Here is a 14,229-nt window from a genome sequence, read left to right on the forward strand (position 1 = left end):
CTAAGGCCACAGAGAGGGTTAGTGACAAGCCAGGATGAGAATGCTGGCTTTACCTTTGATCAGTATCACAATTCAGAAGCCATGGTGCTTTTTGTATGCCTGGTTTCTGCGATGATTCCTGGGGAAAGGATTTCTCATGACATGGGTTTTTCATGGTTTGAGATGGGTGATTTGGGGGCAAGGTGTAGGACACTTTTTGATACAGCTGCTTCTCCACTGTGTTCAACACTCACTCCCTGAAGACAAAATTGCCAGCATCTCCATCAGTCACAGGAGTCTTAGAAGGTATGAAATAAACACAGCTTGACAACTCTGTTCCCGTGTTATGACCTGTTCACCTCCCTGCCACTTCCAACTTGACTTCTCTCTGAGTAGCCTCCATGTTATTTAAGTCAGCAGTACTTTCCGAAATCAGGCAACGTGTGCTGAGGCTGCTAGGAGATAGAGCTGTGCAGCTGGCGTGTGGATCTGAGCTCTTTAAAACTACAGGTTTTGACTGGTACTGAAAGAGTTGAGGTCATTCTGAAGCTTACCTGTAGTCCCCAAATTTCCAAGTGTTCTCGTCCTTATTCTTAATCACTTTATGTCTTAGAATCACTAGGATTCTCACTCTAATAAATATTTTTTCTTGAACTACTCAGAAGCCTACTTCATTCTGGAATGTTCCAACTGACAGCTTTAACAATCCATGGATAACCCCTTTTAAAAAAGTGAATCCAAATTACATTTTACAGTGAATGACACTAACAATCCTACATTAAATTCATTCAAAAATGCCTGTCTGTACACAAATGTTTACAGTTACATTTTCCTAACAGCCACGGAGTGGAAGCAACCTAATGAATGTCTGTCAACTGATGACTGGGTGAACAAAATGTGGTATATCTATATGATGGAATATTAGTCAGCAATAAAAGCAGAGTACTGATCCACGCTGAAATATGAACTTTGAAAAGTTTATGCCAAGTGAGAGAAGCCAGACAAGAAAAGATCACCTATTGCATAATTCAATTTATATGAAATGTCCTGACAAGACAGATGTATAGAAACTGAAAGTAGATTTGTGACTGCTAAGGGTTGGAAGTGGGAATGTAGAGAGGAATGCAGGAATGGAGAGTGGGTACCGGGCTTCTTTTTGGGTGATGGGATTATTTTCAAAGTAGGTTGCAGTGATGATGGCACAACTTTGTATATTTATTGAAATCCTTGAATTATATGCTTTAAATGAGAGAACGTTATGGTATGGAAATTATACCTCAGTAAAGCTGTTAAACCAAGCGTGCAACAGATGTCCCAGCTCTTAGCATGGAAGACATTTCTGGGATAGAACAATGTCTGGTGTGATTGGACCCCTAAACTGATTCAGCGTTAGGGTTTCCCAAACCCAGCCACTCCTCATGGAGAGCCAGCCACCTTCAAATCAGAGTAGGGGCCCTTGACATGATGCAACAATTTACAAAATCAACTGGCTGCCCTTGTGAGGTGAAGTCTGACAAAAGCCTCAGTTCAGGGACAAATGAATTCAAATGAAAAACTCATGACAGTGGCAGCAATTTAGATCTGCAATTAAGACACTTAAAGTGTTTAGGGTTGACAAGGAGTTAAAGTAAATGTTGATTCAGTTGTAAAGTTTTCAGAGCCATAACTATGCAGAAGGGTCTTGTACAACTACAGGGTTTTATTTATTTATCCATTGTTATTGTCTCTAAAATATTCTTTTTTTTTTTTTTTTAGAAAATTTCCAACCAGCACTGGGACTCTTAGCAGGGGAGACTAGAAACAGGTCTGAATAATACATTCAAGATAATTTCAAAAAATCACCCTTTAACGAGTACCATATTCCCTCCAATTTTCCCTTATATATGATTCACCATTTTGCAAATACTGATATATAAAGAATGCATTGAATGTGGCAAAAGTTGAAGATAGCCCCTGTGGATAAGACCTAATGGACACCATCCTGAAATAATATATACAGCCCAGGCTCCAGACATGTGTCTTCAATTTAAAATAATTCAGCAATCATGTTCAACCAGAACCTGATTACACAAAATGGGACTTTTTAACTCCCAGACTTGGATCAAATTTTGAGGCCACAAAAAAGAGGGGAGATATAATATGTGCCATGTTTATATATTCCAGATACTGTGATTAAATAATCCACACACAGATTTAACTGTTTCTTTGAGCTTATCAAGGCACCTATTACCAGTTTCTATCTGTAAATATTTGCCTTGCCTTCGTGAGAACTGTGTAAAAGTCCTGGGCTGAGATGCAAAGGAAGGAAGCTGAAAATCAGTCGGGTTCTTCTGTCAGAATATTATGGTTTTCCAAAGCACTGAACTGGGCTTCACTCTCCACTTTGTAACGGAGGCCCAGGAAGGAGGCGATGGGACTGCACGGAGGTGGCTGTACCTGGGGTGGCACTGGGCAGCCTGGCACACTGTGTCTGCTGTGGTGTCCAGAAGATGCTCCATTCCCCTTGGACCTTTTATTTTGTTTTTTTTTTTATTGAAGCATAGTCATTTTACAATATTGTGTTAGTTTCAGATGTATAACAAAGGGACTCAGTTATACTATATATGAAATAAATAAGCAAAAAGAATCTCCTGTATAACATCAGGAGCAATACCCAGGGTCTTGTACTAACCTACAATGGAAAATAACATGAAAAAACATACACACACACACACACACACATACACGCACACATTTATATTCCTTCAGATCTTTTACTTTGTTGCCAGCGGCCTTCTTTTCCTTGTAACTATGGCCAGATTCCTTTCTCACATGTAAATTGAACCCCTGCCTATACTGTGATTTCTGAGATGCTAAGTCCCCAGGTCCTTCTCTTCTGATAGACTGCCGAATACTTCAACTGCTACCATTATTAGGTACTTATTACTTCAAATTCCTTTGACTAGAGGAAATAATGCATAAAAGTGTTTGGTGAATCCCAAGGAATGGTCTCTACTGATAAGATTGTCAGATGAAATACAAATACCCAATTCAATTTGAAATCCAGATAAACAAATAATTTTTAGTATATGTATGCCCCACATGTTGCATATGACAATCACATACTAAACAATTACTTGTTAAACTGAAATTTAAATTCAGCCAAGTATCATGTACTTTTATTTGCTAAATAAATTATATTGTAATGAGGTCACCTCGACATCACTGAGAGAAGGATGAAGATGGGCCGGTTCATTTTACCTTTTATTAAAGGCTCAACCCCTAGGATTTGATGGTCTAAAAATGAAGCATCACATCTAGTTTACCATCTATGGGAACTTGGACAGAATTTGTATGCTGGAGAATCCCAGGGATGGCGGAGCCTGGTGGACTGCCGTCTATGGGGCCGCACAGAGTCGGACACGACTGAAGTGACTATCCAGTATCCAGTTGTGTGAAAATTGTGTAAATCTTAATTATCTTGAATCGGTTCATAGTGCTTTTCAGGTCTACTACATCCTTCTACTTCTCTGTACAGTCTATAAATTTTTGTGAGTTTGATATTGAAACTCCAACTAAAAATCTTAATTTATCTGCTTAAAAAATAATTGTAATATATAGTGGAACCTTGTTCTGTATTTTCCAAATCTTCCATAAATGTGTTATCATACTTTCATAATTTAAAAAAATATTTAAAAAATTAAAATGAAGCATCATAAACCTGAGCACACTAGGAATAAAAGTTTTTGTCTGCTTTGTTTTTCAATAAGATGAATATATTTAGAATGGGTGATTTTCTTTTAAAAATGGCAGCATTTCTACTTTTTCTTTTGTTTACATATCTTAGAGATATTTTACGAATTAAAAGAAAAAGGCTGTTTTGAATACTGGCTGAGGGAGGAGTTCCTGTTATTTTGGACTCTGACTTCTGGGTCTGAACCAAGGGTGGAGGGGAAAGTGGCAGACAAACCCTGGGATGGTGTGCGGGGTAGGGGGCTGCAGGTGGTGATGGGCATCCACAAACTTACTGTCTCATGAAGTCTGTTACTACAAATAAAGTAGCAAAATTTGCAAGCGATCTGCTACCCCCTTCCATAAATTAGAGTGAATTCAATGTTATCTTTTTAGTAACTTCACTTCTAGTCACTTGCTTACCAGGTAGGAGAGAAAGGTGGCTTGCAAGTCAATGCCCTAAGAATTTCAGGTAAATTGACTAAATCTCCAGTCATCTGTCATTCAGGTGACTGTCAGCTGTCACATGTGCTGAGGCAAAGGTTAGACTGAGATTCACCACTCTCAGATGATACTTCCTAGAGGGAAATCCCAGAGGTGAATTTTCTCAGCACTCCAAGATACAATTTCTTTCTTGTGGTGGCCCCCAGCCTCCTTCAGTTCATTAAGCTCACATATTCAATAAGAGAAGCTATCTTTCTTTCTTTCTTCCCTGATACAGCAAAATTTATTTTTAGGGTCTACTCTGTGTCACTCAGACTTGGTGCCTGCCCTTGAAGAACTTGTAGTCCCAAAAAAGGTGAAGGAGCATTTTATAAGGAGATTGAAGATGAAGGACTTTGAAGGCAATGGAAAGGGTTGAGAGGAGCTAAGGAGGAGCTGAGTAGGGGAGAAAAAGGATAGAACATCGTGGAATGAAATGGATTTGTGAGTTTTGCCTCCTTTTATTTTGCATGTTCTTTCTTTTGGTGAAAGCAAAGAGGTCATGGACAAAGCGACATTCCATCAAATCTAAAAGGCCATTGGTTGTAAGGCATGGGACTGTTTTTGCTTTTTAATATTTACTTATTTATTTAGCTGTGCCAGGTCTTACTTGCAACATGTGGGATCTAGCTCCCCAATCAAGGATCTAACCCAGTCACCCTGCATTGAAAGCACAGAGTGTTGGCCACTAGATCACCAAGGAAGTCCCAGTCATGAAACTGTTTTTAGTGCCACTAAGAAAGAGAAAGACAGGGTCATGGAAGCATTCTGAATTCAGAAAATGTAAAATGTTGAAAAATGCATGTCTTAGAATCTACGCAATACGGAAAATTCTTTCTAATGTTGGGCCCAGAGCTTTGCATACTGTAGTTCAATTCAGTTCAGTGGCTCAGTCATGTCTGACTTTGTGACCCCCATGGACTGCAGCATGCCAGGCTTCCCTGTCCATCACCAATTCCCAGAGCTTACTCAAACTCACGTCCATTGACTTGGTGATGCCATTCAACCATCTCATTCTCTATCGTCCCCTTCTCCTCCTGCCTTCAATCTTTCCCAGCATCAGGGTCTTTTCCAAGTCAGTTCTTCGCATCGGGTGGCCAAAGTATTGGAGCATCAGCATCAGTCCTTCCAATGAATATTCAGGACTCATTTCCTTTAGGATTGACTGGTTGGATCTCCTTGCAGTCCAAGGGACTCTCAAGAGTCTTCCTTCTCCAACACCACAGTTCAAAAGCATCAATTCTTCAGTGCTCAGCTTTCTTTATAGTCCAACTCTCACATCCATACATGAACACTGGAAAAACCATAGCTTTGACTAGACAGAGCTTTGTTGGCAAAGTAATGTCTCTGCTTTTTAATATGCTGTCTAGGTTGGTCATAACTTTTCTTCCAAGGAGTAAGCGTCTTTTTATTTCATGGCTGCAATCACCATCTGCAGTGATTTTGGAGCCCAGAAAAGTAAAGTCTCTCACTGTTTTCATTGTTTCCCCATCTATTTGCTATGAAGTGATGGGACCAGATACCATGATCTTAATTTTCTGAATGCTGAGCTTTAAGACAACTTTTTCACTCTCTTCTTTTACTTTCATCAAGGGGCTCTTTAGTTCTTCACTTTCTGCCATAACGGTGGTGTCATCTGCATGTCTGAAGTTGTTGATATTTCTCCTGGCAATCTTGATTCCAGCTTGTACTTTCTCTAGTCCAGCATTTTGCCTGATGTACTCTGCATACAAGTTAAATAAGCAGGGTGACAATGTGCAGCCTTGACATACTCCTTTCCTGATTTGGAACCAGTCTGTTGTTCCATGTCCAGTTCTAACTGTTGTTTCTTGACCTGCATACAGATTTCTCAGGAGGCAGGTCAGGTGGTCTGGTGTTCCCATCTCTTGAAGAATTTTCCACAGTATGTTATGAGGTACACAGTCAATGGCGTTGGCATAGTCAATGAAGCAGAAGTAGATGTTTTTCTGGAACTCTCTTTCTTTTTCAATGATCCAGCAGATGCTGGCAATTTGATCACTGGTTCCTCTGTCTTTCCTAAATCTAGCTTGAATATCTGGAAGTTCACAGTTCGTGTACTATTGAAGCCTGGTTTGGAGAATATTGAACATTATTTTACTAGCGTGTAAGATGAATACAATTGTGCGGTAGTTTGAGAGTTCTTTGGCATTGCCTTTCTTTGGGATTGGAATGAAAACTGACCTTTTCTAGTCCTATGGCCTCTGCTGAGTTTTCCAAATTTGCTGGCATATTGAGTGCAGCACTTTAAAAGCATCATCTTTTAGGATTTGAAATAGCTCAACTGGAATTCCATCACCTCTACTAGCTTTGTTCATAGTGATGCTTCCTAAGGCCCACTTGACTTCACATTCCAGGATGTCTGGCTCTAGGTGAGTGGTCACACTATTGTGGTTATCTAGGTCATGTAGATCTTTTTTGTACAGTTCTTCTGTGTATTCTTGCCACCTCTTCTTAATATCTTCTGCTTATGTAAAGTCCATACCCTTTCTGTCCTTTATTGTGCCCATCTTTGCATGAAATGTTCCCTTGTTATCTCTAATTTTCTTGAAGAGATCTCTAGTCTTTCCCATTCTATTTTTTTCCTCTATTTCTTTGCATTGATCTCTGAGGAAGGATTTCTTATCTCTCCTTGCTATTGCTTGCTATTCATACTGTAGGTGGTCATGAAATATTTGTTGAATGAGTAAACAAAGATGGCAGGCAGAAATCCTTGGGTTTTATGATGCCTACAATCAGCCTCTGAAAACAGGGAACCAGATCTCTTTTGAGGTTTTAAGTAATCACTGAGAAAAGGCAGAAGACTGCTCTCTGATTATTAAAAGTAAAACACAAAGGAACAAAAAAACTAAGTTGCAGATTGCATTTCTCCCATCTACCCCCCGAAGACTTAGGCCTCATGTGTTTTTCAAATAAGAAGAGTGAGTTTTTCATTCCTCTGTCCCTATCAAATGAGATTTTCCTCTGAACAAAGAAGGGATCACTTATACAAATATCACACCAAAGTGTGTAAGAATGTGTGAATGAGTGTGTGTGAGTTAAGGAAGGCAGGTGGATATAATACATAACAACAACAAAAATCCCTAAACAAATCTTGCTGGGTTTAACATATACATCAGCAAACAGCACACACTCATGACTGGACCCACAGATCTCAGAACTGCAGCTTGCAACTGTGTCTCCTCTCTGTGATAAATATGGGCAATATTAATGTCATCTTCTAAGTCCCCAAAATATAGCTGACTCTGTTCAACAGAGCTGGTCAGACCACTGCAGGTAAATCATCTTCGGATCAGAACTCCATGTACACATAATCTTCTGGGAACCTGCAAAGTCTAGGGGCACCGAGTGACAGGTCTGGAATATTGATATCACTTCCTAGCCTGTCCTACTCGAGTTTGGGTTTTGTTTTTTTCCCCACCAGTAATAAATTTATGTTCTCTGATATAAAACCTCCTTATGACTTGACTTCTAGTTCTTTTCCGGGGTCCTGCAAGAAAACCATTTCAATTAATCGTAAGAATTATCATTGTTTTGGAACAATGACCTGACTTCTGAAATACTCCTTTTAATTCTTACATGTTCATGCTATTTTCAGGAGAATACTGTAAGAATCTCACTCTCTTCATCCAGCAGATTGCCAACCAAGGTCAGAGCTTAAGAATTTGATCATTGTTAGGGCCTGTAATGAAAGGATTTAATCATTGTATGTGATTTGAGTGGGCATTTCCTGAGGGCCTGGCACAAGTTATTTTTACCTAGTACCCTCTCAATTAATGTTGAGAGGGTAATGTTATTAAGCAAACAAATGGATAGACGAATCAATGATGTTGAGAGTAGACTTCTCCTGGTAGTACAGTGCAGTAACTAGGATTTTCAAGCATATCTAAATTCTTGTTTCCTGAAATGCATGTCTGAGGACTGTGAGTAAGTATTATGCAAGAAAACAGACTTGTGTTTAAAAAAATGTTGAGGTGTGGCCAATTTGACAGAGGTTTTTGAACTCTTTTGCTTGCTCATCACAAATTGCAAGTTACAAAGAACATAATTTCTGGCATGTTTTAAATACTGACATTTAAAAAAAGGTTTTCAATGTATCCGTAAAATCTACAGGTAACATAGCAATTTGATATCCATCTTACCATTTTTTAAAAATATAGAATCTCTTGAAATTTTACATTTCTTTATTTCTATAAATGCATTATTTATTTTCTACTCTCCTTCCACAATTTCATCCTAATAGAATTATTTTATGCTTAAAAGTCTAGTTACTGAACATTTTATTTTACTTCTTTGCAACAACGTGTATATGACTTCAAGTAATTACTTTTATTTATTGTATTTTTAATGCTCTGTATTAAAAATTCTATTGATAGTTAACAAAATAAAAACCTAAACTTTGATTTAAATTATTAAACATGAAAGTAAAGGTTACTGAATATTCACCTCTTAATGAATTGAAATAAGCTCTTTGTTCAAATCAGAATTTAAATAAAGTCCATGTGAGCATGCTCAATCACTCAGTCGCGTCTGACTCTTTGCAACCCCATGGACTGTAGCCCACCAGGCTCTTCTGCCCATGAAATTTTTCAGGCAAGAATACTGGAGTGGGTTGCCGTTTCATTCTCCAGGGGGTCTTCCCAACCCAGGGACTGAACCCATGTCTCCAGCATTGGCAGGTAGATTCTTTACCACTGAACCACCTGTGAAGCAAGTATGGTTCATACATGGAGATTACATGGTGGATATGTCTCTATCTCAGTCTCTTTCTCTCTTTGCCTCTCTCTCCTTGTCTCTTAAACATACTTATTTCATAGAAGAAAGGCTATTTCTTTCCCTTTCCCCTTGCCTTTGATAAAAATAAAAGAACAAGAACTTATAATCTTTGAATAAATGACAATTCTTCCTAAGAAAGAACATTCAAAAATTTATAATTTCTCTCTTTGTCTCTCACACCCACATACACCCACATATATATCACTGCTCATATTTTTCTGGGTCCAAAAAGATTTACTATGAACTGGCATTTGGAAACAACTGGTTTAGAGCATACAGTTATCACTTATGGTTTCTGAATATATCCCACGATGTGATGTGTATGTCAGAATTATGCCTAAGAAATATATCTCATATATAAAACTTAGGTACTTCTCTCAGAAGTTTCCTTAGTAAAGTCATTATTGCCTCTTAATATGGCAAAACTACAAAATTTATTATTATAAGTCACCAAAGAAAGACATGTTTCATTATTCAATTCTAACTCACACTGTTCATAACATTTGACTCACAATATTCTGATGCTGCTTGAATACTGTAAGTCAGTCAGGCTCAGGTGAAACTGAGTCAGGGAACAAAGGCAGCTGCAAACTGTATTCTATCTGGGCTCATTGTGAAAACCTGACATAGGGAAAGATAGTACCACGTGAGGCAATGAGCCAGCGCAGGCTGTGTGTGTTCTCATCCATTGGTAAAGGGGGTTCCAGGCCCAGAGCCCATTCTTCTGTTGGAAGAGGTGGTCTCCTGCATGTAGTCTTTCAACCTCTTGAAAGACTACATGCAGGAGACCACCTCTTCCAACAGAAGGCTATAATTTGGGAAGCAGCAGAAATGAAGTTGAGAAAGTCAGAAGGGGCAGGATCAATGAAGGCTTTATACTGCAAAGTAAAGGTTTAGGGCATTGTTCTGTGAGCAAGGGGGCAGCTCAAAGAGGCCTTAGGATAGAAGAACATAATGTTTAAATGGGGACTTGCAAGCAAAATTACCTGGGTTTGAATCCTAGCTCTGCTGCCTAGTACTGTGTGACCTAGCCTAAGTTACTTAACCTCTCTGTGCCTCAGTTTCCTCATATGACATGAGGATGATAGCAACAAGTCCTAGTGCATGGGTCTTTATGAAGATTAAATAAGATAATAAGTAAAGTGCTTAGAAAAGTGTCTGCCTCTGAGTGATAATGTCGTTTTATTGGAAGGAATTTAAGGACAGGATAACACGATCGGCTACTTTGCAAGCCATTTTGTTTCCAAGTTTCAGTTTCTTCCTCTACAAAATGAAGAGATTAAGTCAGATGCTCTAAGTCTTCCCCACTGCTCTGTTATTCTCTGATTGCAGTTGGAATGCAATGATAGACTTGCATTTGAACTTTAAAATGGACCTCAGTCCTCACCCTACCCATTTGAAGGCAGGAGACTGACAGCCTAAATGGAACCAAAGCTCTTTAAGCAAAAGAGCTCACCTGACTGTCAAGTGTGATCCAGAGAACTTTCCTGAGAAGCCATCTTCCCATTCTCAGGATAAAAAAAAAAAAAAGCTAAAGCTGTCTGATATCTTTTGAATTTACACAAACCAGGTCTCCTCCCGCCCTTCCTTCTGAGTGTCTCAGGCCAAATGAATTCTCAATGTCAGCAGAATTTTACATATGTTATGCAAAAGCACATCAACAGAACACAGAGAAAAGACATAAATAATGCAAATTGAGCATCCATCTTCAAACCAGCCAGATGACATACGGGGCCACAATTAGCTAGCTGAGGCCTGACAGTGGTCACTGTGGCAATATTATCTATGGGCAGCGTCCAGTTAGAACAGCACATTTGCAAGGCAGAAATATAGTGCTTGATAAGAGGAAGGGACAGAGAAAAATTGTGAGCAACTGTGAAGCAAGGGAGGGAGAGAGGTAAACAGGGACTCTGAGAGGGACGGAGAGAGGAGGTGCTCGTGGGAGTAGGGCCAGCATTGCAGCTCTGAGCGAGGATGGAAAATGGGTGTGCCACCCTCAGAGTCCTCACTATGGCATCTGGATCAAGCTATTGATTCTCTTTGAGCCTAAATTACAAAGGGCTGTGAATTATACATGGAAGATTGTCTGGGCCCATCCCTTAGCAGATGGGAAAACCGTGGTGGCAAATGAAGTTAGCAGGCTACCTCGTGGAAAAAGCTTCTATGCTTTTCCTCCTTGATGTTTTGAGAGCTTGCCTGGGGAATCAATGCCAGGACTATCATCGGGAGGTTTTTCCATCATGAACAAAACAACCATTAAAAAAAAAAAACCCAACAACAATAACCTTTTTCCTTTTTGCAGACTTAAGAGACAAATTTCCTTTTCCAAGAGATCGCTACTGGCTTCAATCCTTGGTGGTGGCTTGGGTTGGAGTAGGTATGAAATGAGTAACTCTGGGTACCCTGAGCTACAGAGTCACCTCAAGTGGATTTGACACTGGGCACAGGTGAAACGGCAACCCACTCCAGTATTCTTGCCTAGAAATTCCCATGAACAGAGGAGCCTGGTAGGCTACAGTTCATGGGGTGGCGAAGAGTTGGATGTGACTGAGCGACTTCACTTTCATGCATTGGAGAAGGAAATGGCAACCCACTCCAGTGTTCTTGCCTGGAGAATCCCAGGGACAGAGGAGCCTGGTGGGCTGCCATCTATGGGGTTGCACAGAGTCGGACACGACTGAAGTGACTGAGGAGAACAGCGGAAAGGTGAAGAAAATCAGCCATCCCAGGAGTGAAGCCTGACCGCTTCCTCCAGGAGGCACACTGGCCAGAACAAACAGTTTCTGATTGTTGCTGCTGTTCAGTCACTAAGCCACGTCCAGCTCTTTGTGACCCCATGAACTGCAGCACACCAGGCTTCCCTATCCTTTACTATCTCCCTGAGTTTGCTCCAATTCACGTCCACTGAGACACTGATGCCATCCGACCATCTCGTCCTCTGTCACCCACTTCTCCTGCCTTTAATCTTTCCCAGCATCAGGGTCTTTTCCGATGAGTTGGATCTTCACATCAGGTGGCCAAAGTACTGGAGTTTCAGCTTCAGACCAGATCTTTCCTGGTTCCTTGGAGGGTTCCAACTGAGGGATGGAGCTCCAGGAGCTCCAAGCAGTCAGCACAGCAAAATCTCAGAGAGAATGACACTCACCAAACAGCCATCAGAAGGCAAACAGGGAGCTCTATAAAATCATCCTTCCCTGATCAGTAGGCTTCTGGGGAGCCAGCAAGGATTTCCATAAACCTAGACTTTTGGAAACTATTTCACTAGACTTGCTTCCTAGGGGGGAGTTGTAACCCAGCAGACACTCAAAATTACAGTAATCATTATAACTATGATAATGATGATAATAATACTAGCCATAATCATCAATACAAACATAATAAAAGCTAATACTTATTTAATGCTTACTCTGTGTCCATCACTGTGTGAAGTGCTTTACATGCATTTTCTCATTTAATCCTGAAACAAGATTTTGAGGTAGATACTATTACCACTTTCATTTTCGAGGTGATGAAACTGTGGTGTAGAGAAGAGAAATGTCTTGCTAAGGTCACGATGGTAGACTGACGGCCAAAGTGGTCATGATTCTTCACTCTCCCAGCATCCTCACTCTACAGCATGACTTTGCAGGTTTGGGCTGGTCTCAAGGCTTGCTTTCAGCCAATATGATGAGGCTTTGCTCAAAGTGTCTCCGTTCTTAGTCTAGACCTCAGAACTCTGGCCAAGCTCTTGGAATCTGGGACTCTGTCAGGATCTTGAGAGAACAAGCCCAAATTAGCCTGCCAAAGGATGTGGGACCACGTGGAGCAGAGAGAGAGAAGCTGTCCCAACCGAGACTATCCTATACCTGCCAGCCTCCTGCGGACACTTGAAAGAGTCCAGATGTGTTCAGAAGAGCCTGGCCTAGAAGAGCAGAACCTGAGGCTGGTCTGCTGACAAGTGTGCAATAATAAATGGTCGTTTTAAGCCACCAAGCTTTGGGGTGGTTTTTACATAGCAGTTAACAACTGAAACAATGACCTAAGTAATACTAGCATTCCAAACCAGGTTTCTCTATTCCGGATTCCTCTGCCTTTTAACTTCTAACATCTAATGACACACTCCCATCTCATTCACCAGCACCACCTTCTCCAATCCCACCTTTCTCTTTCCAGCAGCTTCCAGTAGCAGACATTTCTGATTGCCCACTGATACTCATTTTCTGACAAATGAGAACAGTTGGGATCCCTATCCCAACTCTAGGGACAAATCTTGATTGAGAAAGCCAGCAAGGGTGGCTGTTATCTCTTCATTGGTCATTCAGCAGGAGTGCACACATGACCTGTTTCTGACTATGAGCTGGGGTGGGGGCTGGGGGTATGGGCCACCTGGAGGGCTTAGGGAAAAGATTTCCTTTTTCTTCTGAGAATAGAAACACCATAACATACAGTCTTTTATTGATTTTGTTTGCTGTCCACCACCTTGCAACAATGAAGGGGGACTACCTGAGTGGAAGATAATGCTCAGGACGGCAGAATACAGACATTGAGATCACCGGAACTATTTGGGCATGGAGATAGAATCACACATGGGATCCATACTGTTCTTCCTTTGAATTTCCCCTTTTCCCCTTTTGTTCAAGCCAGTTTTTTTTTTTTTTTTTTTAATACTAGCAGCCAGAAACATCCTAAGGGCTTCCCTGGTGGCTCAGAAGGTAAAGAATCTGCTGACAATGCAGGAGACCCAGATTTGATCCCTGGGTTGGGAAGATCCCCTGGAGAAGGAAATGGCAACCCACTCCAGTATTCTAGTCTGAAGAATTCCATGGACAGAGGAACCTGGCGGGCTACAGTTTATGGGGTCACAAAGAGTCAGACGCAACTGACTGACTTTCAGAAACATCTTAATGGGTAGGGTTCCAATCATCAGTTGAAAGAATCTAGCCATTTGGTTGTTGAGTCCATTATTCCTACAAAAACGAGATCAAACGCCTTTTATTTCTATAAGAACCAAACAGTTCAGAGGCCACTGAAGCTGATTCCCAAGAGGCAGACCCCAATTTCTTGGAGCCATGCATTTATGACCCATATCTACTTCTTTTGTCTGACTTTAGCAGTAAGTAGTTGCCCTGGGACTCAGAGCAGGATGACTGTAGGTTGGAGGTAAAGGCAGAAGACTTCTGGGAAGTTCTGGGGAGCATGACTGAAGTGTGGCCAGAGGTCCAAGGACACAGCAGACGTTCAATCAATGTATGTTCTTGTGGGGTATTCTCCTTTCAGCTGGTC

Source organism: Moschus berezovskii, chromosome 3 (assembly GCF_049115385.1).
Source record: "Moschus berezovskii isolate FMDL1 chromosome 3, NW_MosBer_1.0, whole genome shotgun sequence".
Lineage (NCBI taxonomy): Eukaryota > Metazoa > Chordata > Mammalia > Artiodactyla > Moschidae > Moschus > Moschus berezovskii.